The sequence below is a fragment of the Sciurus vulgaris genome, assembly GCF_902686455.1.
Source record: "Sciurus vulgaris genome assembly, chromosome: 5".
Lineage (NCBI taxonomy): Eukaryota > Metazoa > Chordata > Mammalia > Rodentia > Sciuridae > Sciurus > Sciurus vulgaris.
In genome coordinates this window covers 157,837,014-157,851,427 of record NC_136465.1, presented here as the reverse complement: position 1 = coordinate 157,851,427, position 14,414 = coordinate 157,837,014, and positions in this window count along the sequence as shown.

Genomic DNA, 14,414 nt, shown 5'->3' with positions numbered 1-14,414 from the left:
CCTGCATTTTAAAATGCAAGATGTGGAAATCAAATAAAGTAGGTCAAGGCTTCTCCATATTTAGCAGAGACTAGTGCTTTTCCATATCAGCAAATATTAAAGTTGATAGGCAATCAAAAGTGCTATATCTTCCTTTAGTATAAGAAAATGTTATCAAGAGGTTAGCATTCTATTTTTACCTTAGCCAAAGAAATGGAACAAATCCAACCACATAACTTTATTGCTTATGACTTTCTAGATGACTATTTTTTACATTTATTTTGCATTTATTTGGACAATAAGTAACAGTTAAACACATTCAACTCATTAACTCTGAGTGAAATTTGTTTAAATGCAGTCAGTGGTTAAGCTTATAAAATCTTCAGGGATTTGAAGCAATATTTAAAGTTGGAAATTCTAATAGATCAAAATGGAGGAATGAGCCACAAGGAATAATACTTGAATTCAAAACTAGCGGTACCTGGGGGAAAACTTTAAGTCTTTGGTTTATTTTGCGATTGGAGAAGGTTATGAATATCCCCCATTATTCTGGGACATAATAGCACTCAGTTGGACAAATATAATAAAATGTGTAAGTAAAATTAAATGATGGTGCTATTATTCTCCCTAATAATAGCAACTCTAATATCTAGGATGCATGCATGCTACGTTCCTTTAATGAAAAAGAAAAATGTGAAGACCTCTAAAGCAGACCAAAGCTATTAATATAATGAACTATTAAAAAAAAAAAAAAAAAACTCACCTCACTCTCAATGAATGTTTTAAATAATGACTTGAAAGATAAAGAGAAGATGCTGCTACTAGTTAATGAAGGAAGGCATTGGGTTGAAGAATTTCATCATGGGAAGGGCTGTAAGCTGAAGCCTCCAGTCTTTCGTCTTCCAAAGATGACACCTGCCTTATTAAGGTATGCAAAATAGAGTTGTAGTTATATGGAGACTGGAGCCATTGTTCGATGAGGATGTCATCTCTATCGAATCTGGTCCAAGGTCCAGACTCCCTGGAGTTTGTGCTGCTTTCTCCTCATGGGAAGATCATCCTTGTTATATCCAGCCAATAATGATCAAATCAAGTCTTTCAGAGCAGGGTTTTTCCCTGGGTTTGAAGCAATTCTTCTACCATTCCCAGGGTACTGGCTGGTAATCTTGTCTTCGAAGCCTTTCATGGCTCACAAACCCCTGACTTTGGTTTTGCATCCCTGTTACTGCATCCATTTCTGATTTTTTTTTTTTTTTTGCAATGGGCAGGGGGAGGGCCAAGGTGATTCAGGCAGATAGGGGCCCAGGGGGCATTAATTAGCAGCTCCTTGCTTGCAGTCCTTGATAAAGGCAGGTAAATTTGGTCATCAATGGACTCCGGAGATCCTTGACATTCCATCTTTCCAGGGGGGTCTCCAACTTCCAGAGGCAGAGGGTTTTCATGGACTTCATTTCCTCGATTTGACCCAACCCCCTATTTCTATACTAACAGCCTGTCCCCAATTCTGGCTTCAAAACAACGACTAAAACATGTTGTCATCATTTTTCTCAAATGTCAAGCGAGTTCAGATAGTCACAGGAACTGTGACTGGGAAATGGAATTCCAGGGTGCTAAGAATGTTTCCTTCTTTTTGGTGTGGGGTATCAAAACCTGGACCTTGTACTTGCTATAGCTAACCAAGCACCTTACCTTTGAGCTATACCTCCAGTCCTGTTTTCTGGTTTTGATGTAGGACTTAGTCCACATCTCTGAACATTTCTAGGGGGCTCATCCTGTATCACCTTGCAATTTCTAATTTAGACTCTAGACATGTCTCAAAGTACCCTTCTGCCTCTGTTCTGAGGCATATTGGAAATCTATGTCTACCTAACTTCTCCTGCCACCCTAAGTGCTCACATGCAATTTGCCTCCAATATTCTCCCAGCCCTCAGTCAGAGGTTCTATGTTGGCTATTTGCCCTGTGTTACCCTGGGGTACCCCAGGAAGAGCATCCCTACCTTGAATGCAGGTTGACCTTCTATGGACTGTAGGTCCCCTTTCCTCCTGTGTTTATGTTCCTTATCTCTTTTTCTACCACCTAGAGAAAACTGAATTTATAGGGCAATTGAAGGAGAAGGAGGAGAGGAGGATGTGGAGGAGGAGGAGGTGGAGGAGGAGAAGCCATGCATGAGGAGATTACTTTGCTGCTAACATCATGATGCATATGCTGTGGTTAAACAGTCTAGACTGTTGCTAAAACATAAAATGGAAGCGAATGAAGGAAAACCAGGATCTCTTATCAAATCAGACACCATAAGTGGCTAATTCTCTGAGAAAAAGCTTTAAAATGTTTGTCTCCAAACTATGGTATTTAGGAAGCCTAATGTGGCACATGGTATGTTGGGTTGGATTTACAATTCTGGGAGCCTGAAACTTTTGCAATTTGAAGGACCCTTTAAAAAAAAAGCACAAAATTATAAATGTTAGCTTAGTCATGAAAAAAATTTATTTAGAAATGAGAATAGAAATCACAACAAATGATTCATTCTTAAAGCTGCCCAACATCACAAAAAATCACAAAAATTCAACAATGTTCATATCAGTCAACTCTTTGTCACATCTCTATAATACTTTTGGCTACATATTCTTTCATAATTTCTTTGTATGACAATAATTTTGAAATATAATTATTTCTATAGAAAATAATCAGTCTTCTGTCCAGGCGCAGTGGTACATACCTATAATCCCAGTGGCTCAGGAGGCTGAGGCAGGAGGATCATGAGTTCAAAGCTAGCCTTGGCAAAATCAAGGTGCTAAGCATCTTGGTGAGACCCTGTCTCTAAATAAAATACAAAAATGGGCTGGGGATGTGGCTAACTGGTGGAATGCCCCTGAGTTCAATCTCCAATACCAAAAAAAAAAAAAAAAAAAAAAAGGAAAAGAAAAGAAAAAGAATTATCAGTCTTCTAGAACTATAGGTTAATGATTTATTATCAATAATTTAGGAAATTTTTTTTACCTTTAACACTATCAGTAACACTATCACATCTCACAAATTTGAGGAAATGATTATTAAGTTTCTTTTACATCTGTGCTATTATAAATGCACTCACTATTTGTAATACTGATACAGTTTTGGACCCTACCAACACAGGAACTCTGAAAGTTTTTCTCTTATTATCACCACGGAAAAATTCAATCTTTGAAACACTTGCGGTTGTAGGTGCCATATTATAATGAGAATATCCCTAACAGGAGAGAAATTCTATTGTGACCAGACATTGAAGTAAATCCTCCATTTCCAATTTTACCTGTCTGTTGATTAGAAAATTTTCCAAAAGCAGCTTCTGGCTGTTCCAACAGCTTCTTCCAACAGTTTCTCCTCCAGGACCCACATGCCTCCTGTGACACAGGACACTCTGGGTGTCTTAAAGCTGAATAAGTTACTGTAATGAATGATGAGAAAATGCCTGGAAGCCATTTTATGGCCAGGAAAATCAGCAACACCTTACTATCCACAGAAGGACTGTGTCACATGAATACATCCCACTAAACCTGAATCAGTGTGTGGACAACTGGACCCTCTCTTGGTCAGACTCCCAAAGTGCTTGCAGCCATGTCCACGCTACCTGACTTACAGGGAAATATGACAGAGTGGAGACTAGAACTCAAAAAACAGTGACCTAAAGTAATTCTGGTCCAATTACCTTAGGTTTGCAAATTTTCCACATTTATATAACCTGAAAGGGACCTGGGCAACTGAGGTTTTCCAAAGCTTAAATTCATCAACTTTAAGGTAATCTGAGTCTGGTACCAGCTGGCATTTTCCTGAGTATCTGGGAAAGACATGAAGTTAAGTTCTCTATAGAAATTAATTGATAATTTACCTAGTGTTTGGAAACTATCCTTTGAGAAAGGGCATTATCAAAGGGCATTATCAACTTACTAGGGTCCTGTAGCAAGGTAGAAAAGTTTCTCTGACAATATCAACGGATGGGAATGGCATAGAACAGACTCTAAGAAAAACCCAAAAGGGTATTGAAGTATTCCCATGGATCTTCTGGTTCCTTACTGAGGAGAAATTGCATTTTACTATCAGGCACAAAATATCTTACTTGACTGCTTTGACATAATAAGATATATATATATATATACTGGATCTCTGTCTCCAGCTCCTGAAGCAGAGCTCCTAAGACCTTGTAGCTCCTGAATCTCTTGCAATTTCCTGGGTAAAGGGAGCATCTTTTCTTCTAATGAACTCTTAGCAGGATCCTAGATGGCTTCAGGATGAAGACTGGTCACTAGAAAGGCCAGGCCAGGATAGGAAGCTTGGAACTTCAATCTCCATTCCTCATTCCTTGGAAAGCAGATAAGGGTTGGCAACTGGGTTAATTATCAGCCATGCTTAGTTAATAAAACCCCCAGAAAATTCCCAAACTGCAGGGTGCAGAGAGCTTCTACCCTGGTGAATGTATCCAATTCTACAAGTGTGGTGTACCCGACTCCCAGGGGAAAAATGTTCCGGGGTTTGGACTCTCCTGTGCTCAGGACCATTCTTAACTTCACTGTAGGTACCTTTTCACCAGGCTGGTCATCGTATCCTTTGCAATATCCTTTGTAGTGTAAGGAAAGTGTATGCCCAAGTTCCGAGAGCTGTTTGGGCAAGTTCTTGAACATGAGGAGAAAATTGTAGGAACCCTTGATTTGCAGCCAAGTGGGGCAAGAAACATGAGTCCCCTGGGCACCCAATACTTGTGATTTGCATCTGCCATGAGGGCAGTCTTGAGGAACTAATCCCTTAATCTGTGACCTCTGCACTCACTCTAGGTAAGTAGAGTCAGAATTGAGTTAAAGTGCAGAACACCCAGTTGGCATCTAAAAAGCTGGAGAATTGGTTGGTATGGGGAAAAGATTACCACACATTTAGTGTCAAGAAGTATTGTAAGCAGAGAGACACCTTTCTTTTTAATAAAAGAATATGCTTCGAGATATCTATTTATCTTTCTATCTATTTCTACATCAGGCTACATGTATATACAATGCTATAATAAAGATCTTGGTCATTCTCAAATTCTATGGTTATCTGTAAATCCCTCAGGCAGATATTGGGCCGTTTGGACACTACTTGACTAGTAGAGTCCAGATATTGGTGTCCAAGTTGGACTATACCAGGATAACTAGCCTCCATACAGAGTTTTGTCAAAATAAGACTGATCTTCTGGATATACCACAAGTAACAGAAGAAGAAAATATTTCAAGAATTGAAACAATTGCTTATATTATGAATTCATTATTTGAAATAATGAAAAAATGGGTATCTTGAGTTGAAAGCTTAGCTCTAAATAGAGTAGCTTTTCAGGTGGTTCAGAGAAATTGGAGGAAATGAAGAAAATGAAGACAACAGATGCAGGAAACTAATGGGAGTCTCTGTGATTAAATTTAAATATGATTTAAAATGTTAATCATATGATCTATGAATATTGGCCATAAAACAAGCCACTTTTCTGTTATGAAGGAGATATAGAAACACTGTAAATGACTGTAGGAAAAGAAGATTCTCTTATTAATAAAACTGTGAGAAGTAAAAATCATGAAGTCAAGATATGGGCTCTCAATATATCTATAAAAACGATAGAAGCATAAGCTGAGAGGACAGCTGTCCAGGGCATATCCCTTGCTTCTCAAATTCCTACCCCAACCTATTGAAGGATTTGGTTTTACTTTACATTTACCTGTTTCTTATGTGTATAATTAAGAATTTGTAGGAGAAATAGAGGGCTGATAAACACAAAGAGGAGATTACCTAATTTATTTTTCTTTGGGATTAAAACATACCTAATCCTAAATAGAAAAAGTGCTTTCCGTTCTGCAAGATTTCTAGAAAGGACATTCAGAGCATTGCTTAGAGAGAATTTCAACACTTAAATTTTTTCATAAAGATAAATTTATGTATCTAACCATATTACGGTTATCTCGAGTCTTGTTCCTTCTATAAAAATTGAAGATCACCTTGTGTATAATCCTCTGCACACTAATCATTCACACAATTGTGCTAAACTCTCCAAGTTCTGTACTTTCTTTTCTGACCAGAAAAATTCTATTTGTTTTGATGTTTTCTCACATTAATTTTAATTCATTTTTATGACTCTTCTCTTACCTTAATCCATATTTAGTTGTACATCTCAGTTTAGATCATCTTATATAAAACAAATACTGTTGTATCAGTGAGAAATGTGTTTGACTGCAGGTAACAGAAATCCTCAACAAACATAGGAAAATAATTTGCTTCTCTTGGACAATAAAAGTGTGCTGGTAGTCATAAAGGACAGGTTGGTGGCATAATGGTGCTATTAAGACCCCATTACCAGTTGGAGAATATCATGCTAAGTGAAATAAGTCAATCTCAAAAAAACAAAGCCTGAATGTTTTCTCTAATAAGTGGTGATGATACATGATGGGGTGGGGGTAAGGGAAGAATGGAGGAATGTTGGATTGTGTAGAGGAAAATGCGGGTTGTGGGGGAAGGAAAGATAATGGAATGAGACAGACCATTACCCTATGTAATGTATGGATTGCACAAATGATGTGACTTTACATTGTGTACAACCAGAGAAATGAAAAGTTGTACCCCATTCATGTACAATAAATCAAAAAAAAAGGTTAGAAAATATACCCCACTACCCATTCTGGCCCAGTCTTTTTCTGCTATCTTCAGCATGAGACTTCCTCAACAAGTTGTAACCTCATGGTCACAAGATGGCTGCTGCACCTCCAAGCTCATGTTCATGTCACCTACAAAGATTCATAAAAGGAATTAGAATCCTTTCATAAAGAGGTAAAAATCCATTTCCCCATGCACTGAATCTAGGTTAGTCTTGTAAGTTGCCATGATAAACAGAATGTGAAGGAATTAAAGCTATTTCAACCTCAAGAAGAACTTCATGCTTTGGAAACTTGCCTTCATGTCTGCTAGAGGATTGGGATGCTGACTGGTTATTCCAATGGAAGCTACATTAGATGGGGGAGTCTCAAGTGAGCCAAATATGATGGTAGATGTATGCATGAACCAGCCAATTCTGTAAGGAGTGTCCAGCTGAATTCCACCTAAATCAGTGACATAATGAATCATTCACTGAATAAATGGTTGTTGAAGTCATGGGGCATTTTCATGCAATCAAAGACCACTAATACACAGGAGCTCTTCAGAGTTGCTCCATTCCCATCCCATGTGTACCCGCAGTTCCCTTGACTGGGTTGACTGTGTTTCTATTCCGACTGAATGCTTACATTTCATTCTTCGTCAATACGAATTAAGTGGTGCCGTTAAGTTCTTTCTACTAAAGCCCTTTTAATAGTTTTGGACAAGATAACAATGAGCCCGCAGGGCTTTCTCTTGTGCATGTCCTATGTAGGTGCTGCAAGTTCTGGGGCGCAGGCCACCTAGCACAGTCATTCCTTTTTGCTATTAGAGGCTACTGTGGGTGAAAGATGCCAATATGACATATCCCCTAAATTTCAGAGGATTATTATCAAAGTCTCAGAAGCATCTTATATTCCTTCTCTGTCGACTTGAGATGGAGAGCATGTTCCCCTCCTACCACTTTGTGAGTGGGTGGGATTCACAGTACACTAACTGCCTCCAAAAGTCCCTCTACAATTTGGTGGTGATCCAGCCCTTGGTTGCCTCCTGGGGGTGCTGTTAAGAATTTCACTTGTTTTTTTTCATAACTCCCTTGCAAAAATCTCATATCATGGCCTCTCACCTCAGGTAGGAATACGACACCTCTTTCTATTTTATCAACCCATACACTGAGAGAAAGCAATCCACACATACGGATTTGTAAATTTGCCATCAAATACAAGTCATTTTGGGGCTGCAGATGGGGAGGAGGTAGAGAGAGGAGAAACTTAAGCAACTGCTTTCCAAGACTCAGAATGTCACAGAAAGTATGTCCTGCCTGAGCTCAAATTTTAATCATGAAACTTTCAATTCACTTGAGCAGCATGCTTATCACTTGGGATTCAAAGCTACCTGAAGGACTCTAAACTTCATGTAATGAATGCCGGTGAGGAGATGTCATAAACGTGGAGAGCGCTCCTGGTGGGTGCTGCAGGAAGCAGCTGCCCTACAATATCTGTTCTTATTTAACATCTCCATTCATAAGCCGGAATAGGGAACAGACAGCACACTGATGAAATTCACAGATGGTACTCATTTGGGAGATATTATGAATACCAGGGATATCAGGGAAACGATACAAAAGGACCCAGAGAAGGAATAACAATGAGACTTGACTTTGAAAATGCAAAGCAATGTGTCTGAGTAGAAAAAAAGAAATCTTCAACATTTAAATAGAGGGGAGAAAACTGGAAGTCAATGTTGAAAGTGACATCAAGTTGGATAATGGAGTTAGATTTAAAAATAGGCCTTTTAAAATACAGGGATGAATTTACTGGTCTATTTCTTAATTTTCCCTGATCTCTGAAAGCTGAATTAGATGTCCTTCTTATGTGCTCCCTCATCCTTACTTTGGCACATTGTTCCTATAAATTAGTATTTGATTTTTCTGTCCTTTTCTATCAGATTCTTAGCTTGTTGGACACAGGGACTCTGTTGCACTCATTGCTATAAACCTGGAGCTAGGCTCACTGACTGGCACATAGTAGGCAGCAGATGAATATATTATGAAGGTAAAAATGAATTATTTTATCATAACATTTCTATGTTTAGGACACCATAGTGAAAAGTTATCGGGTTATTCAGGGTTCTACAGGTAAAGATGGAGGGAAGGAGATATGGAGAAATGGTGCTGTGTTTTGGACCTTGGATGTCCTCCTAAGGTCCACACATTAAAGACTTGATCTTTGATAGGCAGGGCCAAGTGGGAGGTCCTTAGATCATTGGGTGCATGGCTTTGAAGGAGACTATGGAGCTCAAGCCTCCTCCTTTTGTGCTTCCAAGTCATGAAGTGAGGGATTTTGTCTGCCATGTGGTAGTCCATAGTGGGCTGTGTCACCCTAGGCCCCAAAGAAACAGGTCAATCCATCATGAACTGGAACCCCTGAAACCATGAGCCACAGTACACCTTTTCTCTTCATAAGTTAATGATCTTAAGTACAGATAATTTCTTATAGTTGAGGGAAAGCTGACTAATGCCATGGTAATAATAATAATCAATAATAATAATAATAATAAATACCATCTTTTCTTTTATAAATCTTTTCTAATTATTATTTGAAGAGAAAAAGACCTTAACTCTTGTATTCACATGGAACAATGGGGATAAATCCCCTACCATGGAGATACCAGCACTGAGAACTGTAAACGCTCTCTCTGATCGGTCGAAAACATTTCTATTGGTTTGAGCATTATGTTAGACATGCAAATCACGTTAGCAGAGCATGTGATAAGACAGAGGAGAGTGTGAGAGTTTAAAATAACTGTTCTGTGAGTATGCTTGAGGAACCTCTGTTTATACCCAGAACTTTCTTAGGGATCACACAAGGTCAACAATCTTCATAATTAAACACTAAGATGTTGTGAGTGTCTTTTGCTGTCCTCTCTTGAGTGGCATTGACAGTGGAGCTGTCTAGAGGCTGGACGAGGTGGGGCCATCACCCAGTAACTAATGGAATGCTTGCCAGTGTGAGCTTGTATCCAATGTTTTGGAGCTTCAGTTTCTAATACATCAAATATTCATTGTGACGGCATACACAAACCAAAGGTTTTGGGGATCCTTACTTATTTTTAAGAATGTAAAACATTCCTGAGACCGAAAAAAAAAAAAAAAAAAAAGAGAGGATGTGTCGGCAATTTCAGACTTTGGAATCAAACAAATATAAATTAAAATCCTCATTTTGCTGATTTCTCAGTTATTTACTTTTCCTAAGCCTCTGTGTCTTGGGCATCAGTGTGATATTTACCTGGTGGAGCTGATGTGAAGATTCAATAAGAAAACATGAGCAAGGAACAGAGCTGGGAGCCAAGTCCGCAGTCAAGTCTCACTGAGTGGTTTATCTTCGTCATAAGGGCTCGATGACATGTGGTGACTTCCAAGAACATTTTTATGACCCTCTGGAAAACAGGTTTCCTTTGCAGTACCCCATTCATCCTCTAAGGAGAGTAGAGGCGGGAAGGGGAGAGGGCAGAGCTCCCCGGCCTCCTCTTGGAGATCAATGAGAAATTGATGATTCTGCTGCTCCGGACTCCTGGAGGGCACGGGTTCATTAATTTCAAACCCGTAGCTAGGAGCTCCTACGTGTAAATCAGAACATGAAACAGATGATGCCTCCCCTCTGGTGGCTAGAGCGGGAAAGGTCATCAATTTCAAGCAGGAGGAGCAAAGGGGCCCTCTGCTCCTTAGCGGTGGCCTTCACTGAGACAAATCCCTGCCACAGCCCCAGTCCCAGGTGTCTAGAGACATTCTTTTTTTTTTTTTTTTTCCTGGAAAGAACTGGTTCCCAAGGACTGCTGCATTCAAAATAGTACTCTAGTGTCTCTTCTTAGCCACATTTTGCATTCTGCTCTTTTAATTACCCACGGCTTACCACAGTCTAAAATTATCAAGTGGAAAATTCCAGAAGCAAACTATGTATGTTTTCAGTTGTGCATTGTTTTGAGTAGTGAAATCAAATCTCACACCCATCCCTTCTGTGGAGCCCAGCATGAGAATCACCTCTGCCGTGGTGTCCAGCACTTGTCCCTCAGACACTTAAAAACTGTCTCAGTTATCAGATTGACTGTTGTGGATTCAGTACCATCTGAACTTCTAGGCATCCATGGGGGAGTCTTGAAATGTATCCTTTGTGGATAGGGGGTGTGTTGTATTAATGAAAATATTTTCAACCATAAGGATAACCAGATTTACATTTCTCAAACACTCTAATTAGCAATTCCACATGCATAGATCTATAACACCCGCGCTAGAAGGATTCTGGCGATTATCTGGACTAAGCCTCTAATATAGAGCTGACATGAAGGAAAGGAGACCCAGATAAATTCAAGTGGCTTTCCTGAGATTGTACAAATAATGGGAAAACCACGTTCTTATTAAAACTCTTGAGGACTTGATGGTGTGCGGGCGGATATTGTGTACTACGCCCAGTCTGCAGATGACAGAACTGAGCCTTAGATTCAAGTATGGTCCCTGAGTGGGAATCTGTGCACGGGAGAATGAATGTGCTCCTGGGAGACATCAGCACTCTGAAGAACAGGCCTCCCTCGGGCAGAGCTGATGACTGAGGCTCCCCTCCACCATTTTGCTTCTGTCATGGAAATCTGCTAACATCGTCATTTGCACTGGTCACTTTTGAGGACCTTCAAAGAGCAATGTCATTTTGGCAGCATTATGAATTAGCTTTGTTAAACAATCATACATGGGTTTTCATATAAATGCAGATGAGTACCGTATTGAGGTCAGGAAGGAATGGGTAATTATGATAAGAGCTGAGCAGTGGGCAACTGGAGGGCATCGGGGATCAAGGAAGTCTTACTCTAGTTCCTTCAAATATGACCTTTTTATAGATAAAATATTCTTTGATCTCCAAGCTGTCAAGGCTGGTGTGTTGGTGCCCACTTCCACAGATGGTTTTATGTAGCATCCCAGATCCTCCAGTCTTGTTTCTTCCAGTTCATTAGTCAGTCAGTCAGTCATCTGTACTGCCCAGCAGGCAATGCACTTCTATACCCCAGGTACTTCTCCTCCACACCAAATGTGTGGCCAAGTGTAGTCTCCCATCTACATCTCTTGCCCTTGAGGGGCTCCAGGCTCACCCCAGGATGGCTGCCATGCAATAGCAATTGCATTTCTAGCATGCACCAATATGTCCTCGTGACATCTGTGAACAGTGTCTTCCCTCAGCAGCAGGAGGGATGGGGGCCTTGCTGAATGAAGTCCAGTGCTTTCCAAGACAGCTAGTAATGCTGGTGGATGAGGTGGTGGCAGCTTTGGCCATAAAGACTGTGCTGCATCTGGGATGAGAGGTGAAGTTAAGGGAATTTGAAGAGGTACATAAACTGGTTTTTTTGGTGTGGCGGTGCTGGGGTTTGAACCCAGGGCCTCATGCATACCTGGCAAGCACTCTACCACTAGCTCTATCTCCAGTCCCCAAACTGAGTCTCATACTCACTGAGGGGAGCCCGTCAGTGCTTCATGCCTCAGTTACCAGCTCCGCCTGAGGAAGACCTGTGTTTTAGAAAATACTTGACCACAGAGTAATCATATCCAGAACTCTGTGGATTGTGTTTTGGAATGCACCATTTGTAAGTATATTTTGTTTCATGAGTACTGAACCAGTTTGAATTACATAGATGAATTAGTAAATGCCTTCCTAATACTATAAAAGAGTTTTTGTTGTTGTTCTTATCTCCTAATTGTGGTACTTACAGCATCAAAGAAACATTCATGGATATGAATTTTTTTGTTTTTGTTTTTTTTTTTTCTTTCACTGCATCTCTGTCCTTCTTATAAACCCTGGGACCTGAAGTAAGTTATTTAACCTTCTGAGTCTCTGCCTCCTAATTTCTAGTGTGCAGATGATAATAGATACCTACCTTATGAGGTTTTTATTATGAACTTAATAGATGGCAACCCTTATCATCTCATTTACCAGTTAGTTAACTCCTAGACTAGTCAGGATGGACTAGGTTGTGCTGTAGTAACAAATGAATTTCAAAATCCCATGACTTAACAAAGATGTTTTTTTCACACATACACTCCATGCTCACTGTGAGTTAGTGAAGGTCAATGCTCAGTAACCCACGTTGTCCCTTCAGACTATAACTGAACCATCTGAGACAGGTGGTCTTGGTTATTCCAGCAAAGGAAGGGAATTCCAGAGAGTCTTACACCAGCAATTAAAGCATCTGGTTAAGAAATGACCCTGTCACTTGAACTCACAGTTCTGTGGCTAGAACTACTACTGGAGCTATACTCATGGACTCACCTAACTGCATAGTTCCTGACTACAGAGGAAACCCAATGAATGTTTGTTGAATGAATAAGTGAAGGACTAATCCAATAAATAAGAATAATAATTTACAGACAACTTTGTTTCTATGTGCCCCAAACTGAGTTACACTCATTTTTCTTGTTTAATGTCTAAATGGACACAACCAGGTATACCATTGGCTGTGGGCACTGGGTTAGATAAACTTTCATAATACTTGATTTTAATAAAATTTTAAACCATTCTTTTCTCTTCCTTTGCAGTATCAGTTTAGAGGAGATAGCTCAAAAGCCCTGAAGTCCTGCATTCAGTTTGCCTCATTTAAAAACCATTCAAAGGAATTTGACAACGGTATTAGGTGTCTCCATCACGGCCTCACGGATCACTTCATGTGAGCTTGCTTTCAAGTCCAAATCTAGAAGCCCAGGTGCATCTTAACTCTGAACCCTTTGAAGTTTACCCATCCTCATTTAATGTGATAATGTAATCTATATGTTCAGAACCATTTACGGGGCAGGAGGGGGGAAATGCACACAGAAGCAGAGATGAACCACTCTCAGGGGCAAAATCCATCTTGCACATGCATTTATCTTGGGTGGATGCTGTTTAAACTAAAAATAATCACAGCCAGTTCTGTGACATTAACCTGCTTAGTTACTCCTGCATAAAACCAGGAATGAAAATGAGGGCAAAGGTCAGCAGGGACTCTAAGGATTATTTTATTTCTATGCTAACATTGTTTCATTCTGCCTGCCTATGTGTGGGAAGAGAGCCGTTGAATTCTCAGGTTATAATTAATATACTTGGACTGTTGTTACATATAAAAGATTAGAATTCTGAATACTCTGCTTACCCTAACAATGCAGCCAGATTACCACTTAATGCTCAGAAAAGACTCTGCCATTACTGCTCGCTCAATGGCATTATTCAGGAGGACTGCTTGCTTATTTTATTTTCCTTGTCCTTCACCATCTTCGAAACAGGTAAAAAGGTAAACCTAGTAATAGGCTTAATATCCCCCTCCCCCCCAGATGCATGTGAATAATAGCATCTATCATGGAAAAAGACAAAAGAGAAGAAAACTCATTCAGAAAAAATAAAGGGGAAAGGAAAGAGGGGCTGGGGGGTGGGAAGAAGCTGAAAAACAGAATTTGCATAATGAGCAAAGGAAAAAGGTTAGAGCCTTTTATTTGTAAGCTGGCTATTCTTGAGAATGCCTCAAGGATTAGAATAGACATTAGTCATATCCATACCAAATACGAGGGCAGTAGCCTTAGGATAGTCTTCCTTTTATTCCTCAAGAAACAAGCAATTATTTCTTATCTATAGGAGAAATCATTGAGAGGGGGCGGGGAGAGCACGCAGAAACAAAATAAAATGAAATAGAATAAAATAAGATAAGCCAATCCCCCAAATCCTAAGGAGGCAGTCCTTCCACGTCCAACACAGAGGAGGATGACCGTGTGTTATCGCGAAGCAAAGCTGTCAGGTGGACTTAAACCTTTCGA